At 49.4% G+C, this 18,550-nt stretch overlaps 1 long non-coding RNA gene across 3 annotated transcripts; it reads left to right on the top strand.

Annotated features, from left to right (window-relative positions):
- Positions 5,601-12,995, top strand: LOC102162468. Of its 3 annotated transcripts, XR_002343339.1 has the most exons (6): positions 5,601-5,840; positions 9,610-10,396; positions 10,831-10,899; positions 11,029-11,119; positions 12,031-12,164; positions 12,733-12,995. It is a non-coding gene; the product is annotated as an uncharacterized LOC102162468 (long non-coding RNA). The 3 variants fall into 3 exon arrangements; XR_002343338.1 differs by having other exon boundaries at positions 9,610-10,899; XR_002343340.1 differs by lacking the exon at positions 9,610-10,396 and having other exon boundaries at positions 5,602-5,840.

Raw genomic sequence — 18,550 nt, 5'->3', positions numbered from 1 at the left:
TTTATCTGACTTAAAAAAAAAAAACAAAAACTAAATACTGCTACTTATCCAGGTCTCTTCGGTGGATCTAAATTTAGGTCAGATCCAAAAAGGCCACATCTATGAAGAGAGAGATGACATGGGCAAGATAAATATAAAATTCTGGTAGGACATTACACAGGTCATGTCAGATTTAAAGATGGCGTGAACGTCGAGGAAAGAAAACGGGAAAAATGTCAGAGGCTGGAAACAAACATGACTCGGAAGTGGCTTACACACCACACTTGCTGGCATCACGCAGAGACAGCCTCTGTTTCTGTTCATCTGGCTGGGGGCTCGCATCCTCAGTTGCATCTTTCAGAGCAGAAACGGGAGCTGGAAGAAGCCAGGCCTGCTACCCGTTGGCAGGTCTGTGGTCCAGGCTCCCTGCAAAGCCGTGTTCTGATGCGCTGATCCTGCTAGAACGCGGTCCTCAGAGAATCAGAGGCAGGGGCGCTGGTGGATGACAGACAGAAAACAAAACTCTTAATTCTTGTGTCAGCTCATAAGAAGTCTCCCTCCAAACTCACTTTGGACAGAAAGGGTAAAACAAATATTGTTAAGAGGACTCCTGAGCCCAAGGGGATGGTAGGAAAGAAGTCTGCTTGATAAGAGTTTGTCTCTTGGCTAAAGTGAACCGTGTACCCAAGGGGATGAAATGCTCCAGTACTTGCTGAAGAGCCCGGGCAGGGCCCCGATCCTGGCGGGTCTTGGCTGAAGCCGCAGTGGGAAGACCAGGTGTCCGATACAGGAACGAGGAAGCAGATTTTCAGTGTCCTCGAGGGGAAGGAGGCCCACGGTCCAGACCTGAGAGGCTGCTGCGGCCTTTCAGCACGAGTCAGATGCAGCCCGGACGTTTGGAGAGGAAGGTGCCCTGGGAGCCAGTGGGCACATCCCAGGACATGTGTGGGGCTGTGGCCGGCCAGGGGAGCTGTATCCTGCAAATACTTTCTAAAGAAATGAGGCTGTATTGTATCAGATACTATGTTAGTGTCAGACAAATCAGACTTTAGGACAAAGGAAGTTCCCTGAGGCAGAGAGAGTCATTGTAAGACAGGGGGCCAGCCCCTCTGGAAGTCATCTCTGCCCTCTACCTCCAGCTGTGGCCCCTCATCACCCGTGGCTTTTCCTTGTCAAAGACACCTGAACCCCTTTTTTTCTTCTATACATGTATCAGGATAAGTCCATTTAAATAAGGGAATTAGGAATAAACATTAAATTAGTTATCTTATATATTTAGTGCATTTATATAATTTTGAGCTCTGGTTTTCTATCTTTAGAAAACGGTACTGGTTTTGTACACCGGCATGTTTTTGGTTCCAAACACTTGTATAAGATACTTCTACTGGAGTTTCCGTTGTGACTCAGTGAGCTAAGAACCCAACATTATCTCTGTGAGGAAATGGGTTTGATCTCTGGCCCTGCTCATTGGGTTAAGGATCCAGTGTTGCACAAGCTGCAGCATAGGGCTCAGATGTGGCTCGGATCCAAAATCTGTGTTGCTCTGGATGTGGTGTAGGTCAGCAGCTACACCTTCGATTGGACCCCTAGCCCAGGAACTTCCATATGCCGTGGGTTCAGTCCTAAAAAGCAAAAAAAAAAAAAAAAAAAAAATAAGAATACCTGTACTCCTCGAATGCTGTTGCAACGATGCACTGAGTAAGTGGGCGTGCCGTGCACACGCCCACCCTTACACACACAATGGAGAATCTTTGGACTCTTTGGTTGCTCCTGGGATCCAGGGTCCAGACCACACAGGGTCCATATCGTGGTTGGCCAAATGGACTGCGGGCTCTGACAATAGGAGGACTGACTTTTAAGAAGAAAGACTGCAAAAGACACGCGTCCCTTCACTTAAAACACGTTGGACATCTTCAGTGCCCAGGGAGCCGTGGGAACGGGGTTCAGGGCTGATTCACCTTCAGAGTCTGTCCAGAAAAAGAGATATTTAGGCCGTATTTTAACTGAAGTTAAACCAGCCCCACTCCCAACGCATTCATCACACTCACATACACACACTTACACACATGCATGTACACTCACACATACACACACATACACTCTCTCTCTCACACACACACTCTGTGCCCTCACAAAGCCTTGCATACCGTAATTCTCCCCCTAACGCCCCATCACCCCATACTTTCATAATCACTCATTTGCTGGTCAGATGCCTGTTCTAGGTAAGGCTGGATCAGGACGGCTTGACGAAAAACTGAAACTTGACTCCTTTATTTTTATCAATAAAGGAACGGACATCAAGGAGAATGTTGATAGGTGATGTCACTGCAACTTCAGGTAACTTTCCTTCTAAAATGCCACCAATAAATTCATAAGTATGGCATTTTATGGTGACAATGGCATTCTTACTGCCATTAAAAGCAAAATTCTTTCTTATAGAATCGTCATAATATTGCCTTTTTTTGGTTTGTGCCTCTTCATGTCCCTCACCTATTTCTCTCCTCCCCTCTCCCCTCTGGCCACCACTTGTCTGTTCTCTGAATGACTCTGTTTTCTTACATTGGTTTGCTTGTTTTATTTCTTATATTCCACATATTAAACAAGATCATACAGCACTGTTTTTCTCTGTCTGACTTATTGCACTTAGCACAATATCCTCTAGTTCTGTCTACATTGTTGCAAATGTCAAGATTTCAGTCTTTGTATGCTAAGAGTCCGGTCCACATGTATTCCACACCTTCTTTATCCAACTTCATCCATTGATGGGCACTCAGGTTGCTTCCGTGCCTTGGCTATTATAAATAATGCTGCCATGCGTGGATCATTTCTAATTAGTGTTTTTTGTTTTTTGTTTTTTTGAAGAAACATCTAGAAGCAGAATTGCTGGATCCTACAGTAATTCTACTTTTAATTTTTTGCAAACCTCCGTAGTGTTTTCTGCAGTGACTTCACCCCAATTTACATTCCCACCAACAGGGCTCCCTTTCCTCCACATCCACACCAACACTTGTCATTTCTGTTCTTTTTGACAACAGCCATTCTGACAGGTGTGAGGTGATATACTTCATTGTGGTTTTAATTTGCATTTCTCTGATGATCAATGATAATGAGCTTCTTTTCATATGTCTGTTGCCATTAGCATGTCACCTTTGAGAAAGTGTCTATTCAGATATTCTGCCCATTTAAAAAATGTGTTTTATACATCACACACTAACCACAAACTATCAGAGACGTTAAGAAAATAATCCCATTTGCAATTTCGTCAACAAGCATAAGATACCCAGGAATGAATCTAACTAAAGAGGTTAAAGGCCTGTATTCAGAAAAGTATAAGACACTGATGAAAGGAATTCAAGATGACACAAATGGAAAGATGGAGTATGCTCAACATTGCCATTTATTATTATTTTTAAAGTGTGAGGAGAAACAAAGCTGGAAGAGATATTTCTTTTATCTTTTGCAGACAAAGATGACATTAGCTTGCAGGACAGCACCGGACTTGGAGTTGAAAGAACCATGATCAAGAACTGCCCTCCGTGAACCCACGAAGTGACCTTGTGTAAGTCACCTGACCTGTAAGTGACAGCGACAAGGCTGAGAATTCGGACAGCACGGCATGAGGGCTGAGGCCAGGCAGCCCCCGTCACCAGAATCATCACCATTCGGAGACATGGAAAACCGGTCCCTTCTTTCACCTATTTCTACCCAAGCAACGAAGGGCAGCAATACCCCTTATTTTGTGTTTTTCTTTGGATATTCTAAATTTGATTTTTTTTTACCATGTTTGCTGAATTCAGGGTGGCTTTTCCTGATTTGATTCTAGCTTTCTGTTGACTGCTAGTTTTCATTTCAAGGATTGCTTACATAGTCTTGACCTTCCCAGCTTAACTGTGCACTTAATTGCTATCTGGTTGGAAACAGGCAAATCAGCCAGCGATGGGCTATTAGAAAGGAAGCGTGCTTCCTGCGTGTAGCGGCTGCTGGTTTACAGGCACATGGCGTGTCCACTGTTCTCTGCAGACCTTCACAGGGCAAGCGGACTCTGGGCTCTGGGAAATCCTTTGGGCCAGGAGGGGCCTGATCCCCTCTGCTTTATAACAGAACATGATTCCTCATGGGTACAACACCAGTCACCCCGGATTGAGTTTAAATGTGCTATTTGTGGCAAAGGGGAAGGATAATTGAGTGAGTTCCTGGCTTCTCCCGGCAGTGAGATCGGCTGCTTTGGCGGGAGGTAGCCTCCTGTTGCCTCACCTTGGCTCTAGGGGACAGTAGGGGATGTGGTGTCTTCCTCACACTCATCACTAGGGTTGTGAGGGGAGCGCTTTTTTTGTGGAGGTGGCCCCAGGAGGAGCCTGACTAGTCAGCTGCCCATCCAGGGCTCCAGAGTGACTGCCACCAGCTCCGAGTGGTGCTCGGGGGCAGCAGGTGGGCATTTGCTTCGTGAATGGCACGGATTTCCTGAGTGGTCCACACGGCCTGTGCTGCTTGGCGCAGGGGCTGCAGGGACGGAGTGAGGTGCCCCCCATCTCACGTGTTCACATTCAGAGTGGAATCAGAAGCTGGGGCTGGCACGGTGTGGACCTCTCTGAGGAGCTATGCACTCATTAGAAATGTGGTGCAATGTGATTTGCCTGAGCTCTTCAACCTTTAAAGCCTCGGATCCTCAGTAAGGCCACGGGTGGCTGTGCTCTTCTACTACGGTATAGACAATGTGAGTTGTGCATGTTCATGTACACTCCCTACCTCCATCCTGCTGCACGGTTTGCTGTGTAGATGATGTGGGTGGTGCAGTGGTTTCCAGGCCCCTCCTGTGTCTCTACAAGCCCCTCCGTCCTCTCCAATGCCTTCTCCCCTACCAGCGCTCCCCCCCATCCTGCATCTAAGTTTCTCTCACGCAGCCCAGGACACATGGACACACGGGGAAGTGGCCATGGGTCCCTTAAACGCAAGGACCGCTGGGCACACCCAGAGCAGGAAGCCACAGAGATTCAGCCGGGCTGTCAAAGTCCCGGTCTGCCCCCCAGCAGGGCAGTTGACCGAGTGGGGACCGGGCTGGGGCCAGTGGAGAGCACTGTGAGCAGGGCAGAGGGGTGGTAGGAGGGTCCTGCCTCTACCCCAAGATCCAGCGGCTGACCTGCACCTGGTGGACCCCCCTCGTTCAGGCCTTGCTGACGCCCCACCCCCAAGATGCGGGTGCCACTGCCCCTGGCTGGGTTGCAGGGGGTGCTTCAAGGCCACTCAGAGGCGCCACAGCGATTTCCACCAGTGCGCATTCTTCCACCTTTGGGGAAACGTGAGAGGAAGAGACATAAAGTTATTTCCTGAAGGTGGGCTCCGTTTCTTTAACCATTTCTCAGTCTCAAAAAATAACGTATGGCCATTTTGGGGCTGATATAATGTTTCAATGACTTTTCCAGCTGTGCCTGCCGCATTCATTCTAGAGCATTCTCTCCCTCCTGGGAGCCTCCGGCTCACGCACGGCGGCGGCGGCGGCGGCGCAGCCCTCGAGCCAGGAGTCAGCTGTTTTCTTGTGCGGCTGGGGCAGGTGACAGAGTCACGCCCGTGAGTGTCAGCGCTCACTGCAGGGGGTGAAGGGATTAAATCTGGCTTCTGATGGATTAAATCTGGCTTTTGAGAGCCCATAAAAAGCGAGGTGATGGGGCGAGCCCAGGCCCATGGCAGACGTGACCAACCGCGGACGGGAGGTTTCCCCTGGGAGGAGAAGCCCTCCTCGTGAGCACGCAGGGGCAGACCTCCGCTGATGCCAATGCTGATGCCGCAACGCTGTCCTCGCTCCTGGACTCAGCCCAGCCCAGAGGGAGGGACCTAGGAGCAGCCAAAGGCGCCCGGCGACCGAGGTGAGCCCCCCTCCCCTCGCTGCTCCACGTGTTGCTGCGATGAGATGAAGTTAGACGTTTACTCTTTAGTAAAAGAGACCACAAAGTGCAATTACTGATTGGGCTTTTGTCATGATGTGGAAGTTCATTTAGCGTATTACATCAGCTAATTAAAATGTCCATCAATGGATGATGGAAAGAGGATGCGATATATACATATAATACATGTATTATCCATATGTGTATATACAGAACAGAATGCTGTTGAGCCGTGAAAAAAAAGGAACATGGCCATTTGCAACAACGTGGATGGACCTTTGAGGGAATTATGTGAAGTTAAGTGAAATAATAAGTAAAACTAAGCGTGAAAGACAAGTACTGTATGATCTCCTTGTATGTAGACTCTTAAAAAGAAACTTTAAAAATCCCAGAAACCAAGAGAAAGAGAGATCGGATTTGGGGGGGGGGAGTGATTGGAGGAAGGGGTCAAAGGTACGCACTTCCAGTTCCAGATAAATAAGTACTAGGGGTGGGATGCCCAGCGTGGTGACTGTGGTTAATACTCCTGGATGAGACGCAGGAAAGTGGTTAAGAGAGCAGATCCTAAGGGTTCTCATTGTGAGGGGAAAAAAAAAAAACAGTATTTTTTCTCTTTTCTTTGTATCTGTGAAGTGATGGAAACTCACCAAACTTACAGGCATGGTCGTTCACAGCCACTTTGCTGTCCACCTTCTACCTAAGATGCATGTCAATTATTTCTCAGTAAAACTGCCCAAAGTAAAACAAAAGCTGGACGGTCCTCTCCCCCTCCCTGGTCCCTTCCTCCCCTCCCTCTGCGCCCCTCCCACCCCTTGCCCTCCCCAGTGCCTCAGACTGGTTCCCTTCCAGTGGCACCCCTGAGTGAACGACTGTGTGGCTGCCCAGGTGACTTTATGTCCTGAAACCCTGTGAGCGCCATATTTCATCTCACTTTCACAGAACATTAAACAGCATGTGGTTTTGAACTTGGGTCAGAGCCACGACCTTGGCGTTAGGGATTACATGCCGTGACAGAGGGAGAAAATTCCACTGTGAACATGCAGGATTCTGAGCAGATGCAGAAACAGCTGACGGGGGAGCCCCAGCCGGAAGCAGGTGGCAGGATGCTTGGACGCATTGCGCCCGTGCCAGGAGGTGCCCTGAGAGCAGCATGGGGCTGGCCAGGATGGCTGGGTCCTGCCTGGAAGTGACTTCCCAGTGGAGCTGGCCAGGGTGGATGGCTGCCAACAGCCAGGCAGATGAGCTAGCCCTTAAGGTTGCCCCATGACCTGGGGGGAGAGCAGAGAACAGAAGGGAGAGTCAGGAGCAGCAGGTGGGCTGGCTCACAGCAAGGGGTCACAGACACACAGCAGGTGGCTGAGCAGATGGAGGAGAAATATGGACGTGGGCAGGTGGATGGGTCACCAATGGAGGGGGGCTGGCAGGTGGGCAGGTCACAAGGGGAGTGAAGGGGGCAGGTCACAAGGGGAGTGAGGGGGGCTGAGTGGGGCAGTGAGTCACCAAGGGGAGTGAGGGGGGTGAGGGGGGCTGGGCAGGTGGGCGGGTCACCAAGGGGAGTGAGGTGGGCTGTCTCCACTGTGACAAGGGGACACATTAAGAACGCAATGCCAGGAGTTCCCATTATGGCTCAGTGGTAACAAACATGACAGGTCACAAGGGGAGTGAGGGGGGTGAGGGGGCTGGGCTGGTGGGCAGGTTATCAACAGAGGGGCCCTGGGGGTGGGGGCTGGCTTTGCCCACTATTCTTACTGCAGGTGCTCCTGGCAGGGGAAGGCCAGTGAGGCCAAAGTGCATCTTGCCCTTTCAGGTTATTGATCTGTTTTTAAAGGAATGGGCTCAGGACGATTGGAGCAATACTCTAAGTTAACCATTTAGGGCTTCTTGGTATGATTTTCAAAGTGCCAAAGTGTCGTGCAGAGGCTCAGTTTATTCTGAAGAAAGATAGCAGATTGCATTGTCCCGGGGTGGCTGAGACGGCGGGAAACGCTCGGAAGGGCAGGTGCAGTGGGTGCTGGGTGGGGCCAGAAGGTGGACCAGGAGCAGCCCGGGTCTGAGGAGGGCCTGGCTACCGTGGCTGAGGGTCCCAGGGGTCCCGGTGGGAAGTGGGCACTGCCTGGCCTGAGGGGCACGGTCCCAGCCAGCTGGTTGGGGCCGCACAGCCTGCTCCAGCCCTGAGGCCATGTCCACGGCCAGCTCCCAGCCAACGTTTAGGTGAGTCAGTCTAAACGTGCACTCTGGCACCTGCACGGGCCTAGGAGTCACAGAATGGGATTCCATTTGCACTAAGGTTGGGCAGAAGGGCTGGTTCCATGGGCAAGGGGCACTTTGCAGATGCCCAGGGATGTGGGGTCCAGGCTGGGCTCTTTCCTCTGCCTGGAGCTGTGCACGGAGGGGGTGGCCCTGGGGTGTTCCAGCCCCTCATGAAACAGTGCTGGGGTAAGGGGTGGGGGAGGGCAGTCAGAAGCGGGTTCTGGGGTTGCAGGTGGGGGTGCAGGGGAGAAGGGCTGGCAGGAAGGATGAGATTGAGGCACACGATCTGCTGAGGTTCTGTGTTCTGTCTCCCATGCACCATATTTAACCCCACAATGTCCCTGAGTCTGATTACCCCCCCTTGGATATGGAGGACACAGTGGGGCAGAGAGGGAGGGCTGTCTGACGGACACTGCAGCCACAAGGACCTCAGTTTTCCAGGAAAAAACTGGAAGTAGTTGGACAGCAGGTTCTGGAGGCCCAGGCGCAGCCATCGGGGGTGAGGAGACCAGGGGTCGGGGGTGGGAGGGCAAAGTGCTGATGCAGGACTCGGGTCCTGGAAGCGGCACCCTCACCCCTGATCACAGAGAGTCTCTGATGGACTCTTGGGCAATTATGACAGTGATTTCCCGGGCTCAGCTTGATCCCAGAAATGTTCAGAATAAAGGGTCTGAAAGAGCCAGAATTTTCTAATAAAACTTGAAATCCAGTGGAGAGCACCAAGCACAGGTCTAGGTGCCCCCAGACTCTTTTTCTGGCCTCCCACATTGCGTTCATAGTACATAAACTTGTGTAGCCAGTGTTCCATCATTTTTGTTGTTGTTGTTGTTGTTGTTTTGTTTGTTTTTTAAGGGTCTCATCTGCAGCATGTGGAAGTTCCCAGGTTATGGTTCTAATCGGAACCACAGCTACCGCCTACACCACAGCATTTTCCCTGGTATTTTACATTACGGAGTTAAATCTATCTGGTATGGGGATGCATGTGAAAGACCTTGTGACAAGGGAAGGTGACCCAGTGGAGGATCCCTAAGGAAAGAAGGGGAGATGCTCCTGAGCTGTGTCCCTTCCTGTGGGCGCCCGCACCTGCAGGTGTCCTGTGCTGCGGTCACCTGAGGCGGTGGGGGGAGAGCAGGCAGACTGCGTCCTGTCACCCCCCCCCAACCTTCCACACAGGGCAGGGGAGTCCCTGACCCAGGGTTGGGGTGGTAAAGCTTATCCCAGGACAAGGGCGTCCCCGGTGTGCGGGGGACTCAGAGCAGTGCCGCGGCCAGACCAGGATTGGGGCCTGGATCTCCTGTGCATTTTTACTAAGCCCGCTGACTTCCCATCCAAGAGGAGGTTTTAAAATGTATTTTTTCCATAATATGATCCAGTCACGGTCTTCTGGAAGTTACACAGCACAAAGAATGCCACTGGCTATGTGGTTTATAGCATGGAATCGGAAAGATGCAAATATATTTATGCCTCTATTAACAGTTTGCCATTTTCCTTTACTCATCAGAGAATGTGTTTCCTGGGGTTCCGAGGACAAAGTAGGGGTCAGTCTGAACGAGGCACTGACCTCAAGGGAATTGGTGTTTCCTTGAGAACCAGAAGTATTGGAACTTGGATCTTGGGTTAATTATCCAAATCTTTGGAAAAAGTATTGTTTTGATTCTTCATCTGAAAATCCTGAAATTCTGCCTTCTCTTGAGGATGTGAGTCAAAGGAGCAAGACGAAGTGAGTAAAACTGTGCAGATTTCTCAGCGAGACTGAGAAGTGCCATCTTGAACCAGCTCCACAGGAGCCCGGATTTTGCTGCTGCCGGGCCCTGCCCCCAGCGCCTTGCACTGGAGATGATGTGAACTAGCGATGCTCAGATTTGTAACCTGGAGACTCCAGACGTTTTTTAATCCCGTGCCCTCAGGCTGAACACCCCCCTTTGACTGTCTCCTGACTTCCTTCGTGTATAAGAGAAGCTCACCCTGCGCTGCTTTTAGGAACCTCTGGTGGAAACGCCACAGCGGACCCGTTCTGTGGCTCCTTCTGCGAGGCTCGTTATCTCAGGTCATTGGTTTCTAGCCCTAATTTGATGACTTGTTAGTGCCAAACTTGCTAAAATGTGGTTTTACTTCCAGAATTTAAATACCGTTAAGGCGCTTAGTCCTCTTAACCAGCTCTCTACCATCCTTCCTGTCCGGTCTCCCCTGATGTCTAGGATGACAAAGGATAATTCGATGAGAAGGGATGTTTGGTGGGCACGCGGCTGGGGAGGAGGACTGAGAAATAAACAGAACATGGACAAGCGGTAGGATTAACAGAAACATCAGTCTCTACACCACTCCACCGTTTTACCCCCGGGTATCAGTCTGAGACCTTAGCCCATTTACGGCGAAGAAAAGGATGCAGAGGATCCGGGCGGTTTGCTCGAGGGCAGAGGGGCCTAAAGGTGGTTGGTGCATCCGTGAGGCCCTGCTCTCAGCCCAGGGAAGGGGGACGGTGAGGGGGCCAGGGGTCCTGGAGCCCCAGGTAAAGGGGGGCTGGCAGAGAGCAAGGCGGCAGGACGAGTTCTGGGACTCCTGGGCTGCGTGTAGTGTCCCCAGGATGCACCAGTCACTTTACTAGGTCCATCTGGAGGGTCTAATGGACTTAAGGTTCTGTCTGCAGGTTCTAGACATTAGGATCAGCTTTATGATTTTATACTTTTAAAGGAATCAGATCAAATTTCTTTCCGTGCTACAGGGTCTGTGTAGGAGCAGTTTGTTCCCAGAGAGCCTGAGATACCCTTCATCTGGCGTCTTTATCTTAGAGGTGAGTATGTCGAGGAAGAAAAAAGAGGAAAATACGACTGGTTGACCTTAGTATGGAGTTTAGAGCCTGCGCTGGAAGGATGGTTTTGTTATTGTTGATTCTTTTTTTTTTTTTTGATTGTCCACATAGATGATGGTGCCAGTTGTGAACAAGGCGGCTTTATTTCTCTCCAGCTCTGGATCAGGATGGACCCTGCTGGATGGGGTGTTTCCCTCCCTGGGTCAGTTGGTCTCTGATCACCTCTGGCTGGTTGGACTCTGATTAACTAGCTTTCCCCGGGACCAGCCTTGCTCAGAACAGTGTCTGATCTCTGCAGCCTGCTTCCCTGCCCCCCAGGCCCGTCCGAAGCCGGGGGTCTTTTCTCTGACTTTGACTGTGGGACCTGGTTGGGCTCCTGGAGGGAAACCCCGCAGCATGAGGTCTCTCTTCGTCCACACGCAGCCCCAAGGTTCCCTGACTGTCCCCCGGGCCCTGCTCTGGCTGCCCAGCTGTTTCTGCCGCCTGGTGGGGCTGGGGGGTGGGGACCACTGTGCTCCTTGGGCTCCAGCCCCCGTATCCCCCTGAGAAGGGGTCTGGGCTGACTCGTTATTCTTCAGTCTGTGCTGGGTTGTCACTTGTCCTGAGGATGGCATGGAGATTGCCAAGGTTTTCACGCGGGGACGGGAAGCTGGGGGCGCAGGAGGGGTTTCCATGTGAATTTCCCGGACCTCAGGCAGCCCACGCCCCTCCCGGAATTCCGAGGTATGTGTGGAAGGACTGGTACTTTCCCCACAGAAGCGTGACAGCAAGTTCAGTTGACAACGCTGTGTACACATTCCTGCCCTCGTTTACGTGATGTGGTTCCCAAGTTCAGGGCCGTCTGAATTCTGGAAGAACTATGAGCAAGACACAGAAAACTGTGTCACAAAGGTGCCCGTCTGCTGGCCAGGCAGGCAGTGGCACAAGCTCAAGCTGCCCTAAGGGAGCAGGAGGGAGGGTGGGCTCAGAGGGAGACTGTTCATGAGGCTCAGAGACTCGTGTCGAGACTGACGATGGAGGGAGTTCCCTAGTAGCTCAGTGGGTTAAGGGTCTGGCATTGTCACTGCAGTGGCTCAGGTTGCTGCTGTGCTTCGTTTTGATCCCTGGCCCCAGAACTTACAGATGCCGCAGTTGTGGCCAAAAAGAAAAGAGACAGACGGTGGTGGCTGGGACCAGAGCGGAAGAGTGAAGATTGTAGAAGTGGATGACGGTCCTGAATGCTGGCAAGGAGGCTGGGGTTTCCGGCTGTGAGTATGAAGGAGTCAGGCAGGCTGCGGGCTGGTCTAGGGGCTTCACAGGCTGGGAGAGGAGGGTGGGCTGGCTGCCTGGTCCACACCTGCTCGGGAAGGGGAGCCACTTAGATCAGGGGCCTGCAGGTGCCCCCAGGAGGGTCTCTCCGGTCTCTGGCCCAGCAGACTCGGTACAGTTCCCTAGGATGCTTCTGAGCCCACCTCACTGATGAGCTGTCTCCCAAACCGGAGCAAGATGGGTGGTGGTCCTGGGCCTTGGAGGTGGTGGGAGTGGGTGGCTACGTCAGCCTCCCTCACCCGAAGGTTGACACGCATTCATGCAAGAACTTCTATTGCCTGAGGGCTTTGCTCTTGGAGCCTGACCGCGTTGGAAGCCCCACGTGGGGCTGGACGCAGGGTCTGTGAGCATGAGCAGCTGTTGGCTGGAGGCCCAGTGTCTCGGATGCAAACCCGCCAGGCCCAGTCCTGCAAATGTCAGCCCACGCAGGACCAGGTGCACCTGTTGGCTGGTTTTGTTTGTGTTTGTATTTTCTCATTCTCGACCATGCTCTCTGTTTTGCTGCAGGCATAGCTGTCCTAGCATCTGAAATGGAAGGAAACTATTCAGTTAGCATTTCCACCCTGGTCCCTCCTGCAGTGATTTGTGTCTCCGCACTATTAGCTTGAATTCAGCTGAAGTCATTTCCTATGGGGTTATTCTCCTGTTAACAGGAGAAACCCAGCAATCCTGCCCCGCTGGGCTCAAAACGCCTCTCTCCCTCTTTCCATGTTTAAAAATATCGAACAGTCGTCTCCAAGCTCAAGGGAAATAAAGTGCCCAAAACAACTTGATTTTGGTGAATCTGAATTTGTATGAATGACACAGAGAAAAATATTAGGCGCGAACATTTTTTCCCCAGGATTTCATGATTCTTTCCTTTTTCATTTCCTAAGAAGTCTCACCACACTGTTCACTCTCATACAACAATGTTAATCTTTCTCATAGAAATGAGAGTTCCCATTCGGTTCAGTCAAAAGTCCCCAATCAGTTGTAAATGGGGATAGAGTCCAAATGGTAATAGATAGAAAAGAGAATTAGAAAACGAAGAGTGATCTCTCAGGGACTGAAAGAGGACAGAGGGTGAGGACAGAAGACTTGGAGAGTCTGAGCCCAGCTCTGCTGCTTGCTGTCGCAAGCTCAGTGTCCAAGACCTGGAGGAAAACTGCTTTTCAGAGATCTGTGTCTCTCCAGCACTTTCTCTTTGTCCTTCTCTCCTTCCCTCCCCCTCCCTCTCTTTCTCTATCCCTCTCACTCCCTTTCTCTCTCTCTCTCCCCCACCTCTCTGTCTCCTTTTTTTTTTTTTTGAAATGACACTTTCTTTAAATATTTTTCTTTGTTACCTGGGATTTGGGCAGGAAGTGTGACCTGCTGGGACCAGACAGTGTCTCCTAACAGGTGGCAGAGGCCACGAGGGGGGAGGGGCACGGTGACCTGAATAGTGATGTAGCCCTGAGCCCCTTTGGGAAAGAACAAGGCAGATTTGTTTAAAATCCCAAGAAAGGAAATAAACACACCTATCTCAAGGTACTCAGGACAACTATTAATTTCAGTAGCTTTTTATACAAGAATAGTACCTCTCACTTGATTTCACTTCCATCACCTTGTTTTTGCTACAAGTTGAAAACAGCAGTGTTTCTTGGTGTAGACGAATGGAGCAGAGCCCTAAGTCCCTGGATCCTAAGATCCTAAAGCTGGGTCTTCTCCTTCCATTAGCTGTTTGAGGGACCTGTGACACATTACCAGGACTCAGCGGGTCCCCGAGCCTCGAACTAGAGCTTGCTGACACTCACACTGCAGCCCGTATGATCACTGCATCGAGGAAATTCTTCAAAGAGGCACTCATTTAATAGCCATAATTAAAGTTTAAAATGCAGTACACTGGGAGGGTTTTCTAAGAGATTCAGTTAAGTGTATGCTAAATTAATTGCATAAAATGTAAGATTCTGAGTGAAGACTTTTAGGTCAAATCCTGGTGATGGGAATGTTGGGGTGATAGTGGCCAGACAAAAAGAAGGTGGTATAATTCCTCCTACTGACGGAAGCTGGGTCCAGTGGGCTCAGCACTGGGGCGGGGGGTGGGTGGGGGGTGCTTGTCCTGCGGGTGGAGGCCCCTTCCAGCTCATCCCGAGAAGAGCATCCCACTGGGAGGCAGGTGGACTGGGGTGAAGGCAGCGTGTGAGGCGGCAGGTGTGGACCGGGCAGCTGTCCAGCCCCCTTCAGCTCTCCCCTGTGCTGTCCTGCCCCCCTCCCCCTGGCCAGGGCAGCAAAGCATCAGAATGGCTGGAAATGAACACTTGGCCATTGAGGGTGAAACATTGCCCTTCTCCTCCACGATGGAGACGCTAAGTTCTAATCAAGCTTTTCCACTGCACACAGCAGCGGGAGTGGACTGGTGCATGTGGTACAATCAACAAGCAATTGACGAGGAGGAGCAATTAACAGTCAGGCCCCAGAGTGCGGGTTGGCTTCCACCAGGCTCTGGTTCCGTTCTGTGCAAACGCTGCAGATGTGTGCACACTGTGATTGCTAAAATACGCTGCATGGGACATTTTCGAATTTGTGTAAACCAAGCACATTATAAAAGAAAGTTTTGGGGAGTTTTGCAGTTATCTTTGTGAACAATGACTGATGACAGGAAGAGGAAAACAGTAGTTGGAAGAGAGGCTTTTCGTTGCTGAGTGATTTTCCCTTGCTTTTGGTTTGGCTTGAAAAGGCTCTTTAATATCTCCTGTAAGACGTTAGAAAATGTCTGGGTCTGGTTAACTTTCTATTCATTCATGTTTTCATGGGATCTAGGTACACAGAGAAAGATCCCTGGGAAAGGCCACCCGTGAACCCCGTTTGCTCTCCCATGAGTCTGTTGCTCACCAATGATGTTTATTAACCGTGAGATTAAAGGTGGAAGCTTTCTGAGCAGGAGACTCAAAACTCCCTGCTCTGCACCGTTCTCCTGATGAAGCCCTTTGTGGTCTCTTTCCAGGTCACGTGGACCAAGGACCCTTGACACTGTCCCCAAAGGCTGAGAACTCTTAGCCCAGGGGCTTCTCTGCAAAGCGATGCACAACCGCCTCCCGGGAAGCAACTCGGGACAAAACCAAACTCAAGTCTCTACCAGACCAGAGGCCTTGGGAGCCAGAGCCAGGTGTGCGGCAGAGAACTGAGGCAGCTGAGGACAGACCCTCTGACCCAGCTTTCAAGTGCCATCATCCTGGGTCACCTGGAGAAAGGCAGCTGCTTCCTCTGTGGTTCCTCCCACCCTGGACTAACCCTTGCAAGGCTTTACATGTTATCTGGGAATCTCCTTTCATTAGTTACAGTAACATGTTTTTATTTTTATTGATTTTTTTTTTTTTTTTTTTTTTTTTTGGCTACATCCTCAGTACTTGGAAGTTCCTGGGCCAGGGATTAAACCCGAGCCACCACAGTGACAACTGAAAATCCTACGTGCTGAGCCATGCACGAGGGAAGTCCCTTTATTGAAATTTTTATAGATAATTATGACTTCAAATCTGGCTGCGGGAAACAGTACAGAGAGGTCCTTTCCACATTTTGTCCATTTCTCGCCCAGGTTAACATTTTGGAAAATGACGGTCTCCCAACCAGGAGTGACAATGATGCAATAACCAGTGTTGCTCTGATCTCCCAGCTCCACCTGTGTTCCCTGCGTGTGTGCTGAGATCTATGCAATTTAGTCACTTCTCCCTCACTGCACCCCCACCCAGGACCCCTTCTGTGGCTCGTGGACCCCCAGGTCTTTCCCGCACCTCTGGGCTCAACCCTGGAAGCAGTGTGTGTCCTCCATTTCCAAAATTTGGAAGTGTTATAAATATATAAATGGCTTTGCCCTTGGGTTTGGAATATATAAATGGCTTTGCCCTTGGGTTGTATGATAGTTGAATGTCTGGCCATATAAGATACTGATAACTGCCCTCCGAGTGGCCGCCGCCTCACTGTCCACTAGCAGAGTTGAGGGGAGCAGCCTGATCAGGGTTCCTTGTCTTGGCCCTTGCTGCAGGCGAAGGCTCCTGAGGTTTAGTGTGCGTTTCCCTGGGGCTGGTGTGGTGCTCACTCACCATCTTCGACGTCTTCAGAGAAAAGTCAGTCATGCCTTTCACCCAATTTGATGAGATTGTTTGCTTTTACGATTGAGTGTGGAGAGGTTTATTTATATTCTGGATACAACCCTTGTGGGTTATGTGTAAACATTTCATCCCAGTCTTCATCTTATCATTTTAGTCTCCTCATGTGGGCTTTCACGAAAGCCTTTAATTTTGATATGGTCCAATTTATCCATCTTTCTCCTTTACAGATGATGATTTTGGGTCAACCTAATCCTTTCTCAAATTGCCTAGATCCCAAAGAACTTATTTGGGTTTTCCTAAGAGTTTTAAATTGTACACTGACTATTCAATCCCATGATCCACTTGGAGCTGATCTTTGTATGAGGCATGAGCTTTAGGTGAAGGTTTGTAACTTTTGCACATGGTGCCATTGAGTTCTTTTTCCATCTTTGTTGTGTGTGTTCACTTTTTGGTCCAGTTTGTTCAGTTCCATTGGTCTGTGTGTCTGTCCCTCCACGAACACCATGCTGTCTGGGTTACTGCATAGTGAGACCTAATATTGGTAAAGCGATTTCTCTCACTTTGTCCTTTAGTGTCAAGCTTGCTTCACCCATTCTATAGCCTGTGCCTTTCCACACAAATTTTAGGAGAAGCTTGTCCATCTCTACAAAAATCCTTGCTGGAATCTTATTAGGATTACTTGGAAATACATTCAACCTAAACATATGTGTGTATTTACGTTTATGTAATATTTATGTAATACATTAACATATGGATAATGTAAAGGTATAAATTAAGTTTGTATACTTTTTTATTTGATATGTAACTGTAGGGCTAATTGACATCTTCACTTTGTGCTCTTTCTGTCCATGAATATGGTATATCTCACCATTTGTTTTGATGTTCTTCAACTTCTTTCATCAGTATTTTGCAAATGTCAGCATATAGATCCTGCGCATGTTCTGTTTAGTGTGCACCAGATATTTTGTTTTCTTTGGGGCAATTATAAACAGCATTGTGTTTTTAACTTGGGTTTCTATATGTTCATTGGTATTGCATGTGAAAAGAAAGGTAATTGACTTTTCTGTGTTGGTCTTGTATTCTGTGACCTTCTTGAACTCACTTCTTAGTTCTAGGTTGTTTTCTATTTGTGTTTGTTGTTGCTGTTAATTTGGGGGATTCTTTGTGTAGACAATCGTATCATCTCCAGTTTTGTGGTGTTTTTTTTTCCCCAATCTGTATAATTTTAATTTCTTTTACTTAGCTTATGTCCCTTAATATTGCTCTTTGCCTCTAGTAATTTTCTTTGCTTTAAAGTCTATTTTATCTGACAGTAATATAGCAACCTCTGCTTTTTTTAAAAAAAATAAATGTTTATGTGGCATATCTTTTTTCATCCTTTTTCTTTTAACATAGCTGTGTTTTTGAATGTGAAGTGAGTTTTTTCTAAACAGCATCATTTGGGGCTTGTGTTGTTATCCACTCTGATACTGTCTTTTAGTTGGTGTATTAAATCATTTACACTTATGGTATTTATAGATATGATAACACATAAATTTGACATTATATTTTTTATTTTCTCTTTGTTTCTGTTCATCTTTCTCTGTTTGTTGTTTCTGGTCTCCCTTTGGAATATTTATTTATTTGTTCCCTTTTTAGGATTCTGTATTGATGGGTTTATAGCAGTTTGCACTGTTTCTCTATATTGTGTTAACATTCCTTGCTCTGGTTATCACACATGATGTGCCTTAGAACAATTTATGTGTGTTAGCATCTTTCTACAAGTGACATGTGGAAAGCTCAATCCTGTGTCTTCCCTAAGCTACCCAGTGTGTCTCATCCACTGCCTTGTCCAACTTGGCCCACACTTCCTGGACCACAGTAACTGTGGCACCACGGGGCCTCCACCCAGCAGCTTTTAGCCCCTCAGTCCATCCTCTGCCCCAACCCTTGCTTCTCCTGAGAGCAACTCTAGGCCAGCGGCTCTCTGCCTGGAGCCCCCTATCCTGTGCCCCCTGCCTGTTGATTCTGTTTCCTCTGCCTATTGGTGTCCTTGTCACCTTTTCTCCCTGGCTGATTGCAACTCACCTTCACAGAGTTGGGCGTGACCTATCCAGAGGAGCCTTTCCTGACCTTCCAGGTTGGGGAGGTGCTGTTTCTCAAGGCTTTCCCGCCCGTGGCTGTCCTGAGCCCTGCTGATGGGTCGTCTCTTACTGGGGGCCCATATCTGTCACGCCCCCCTCCGTCATGGCAGTGACTTCACTCTTGTAATTAATTTCCTG

This window comes from Sus scrofa, chromosome 4 (genome assembly GCF_000003025.6).
Source record: "Sus scrofa isolate TJ Tabasco breed Duroc chromosome 4, Sscrofa11.1, whole genome shotgun sequence".
NCBI lineage: Eukaryota > Metazoa > Chordata > Mammalia > Artiodactyla > Suidae > Sus > Sus scrofa.
The sequence above is the reverse complement of the archived record's forward strand: the minus strand, read 5'-3'. Positions and strand labels throughout refer to the sequence as shown.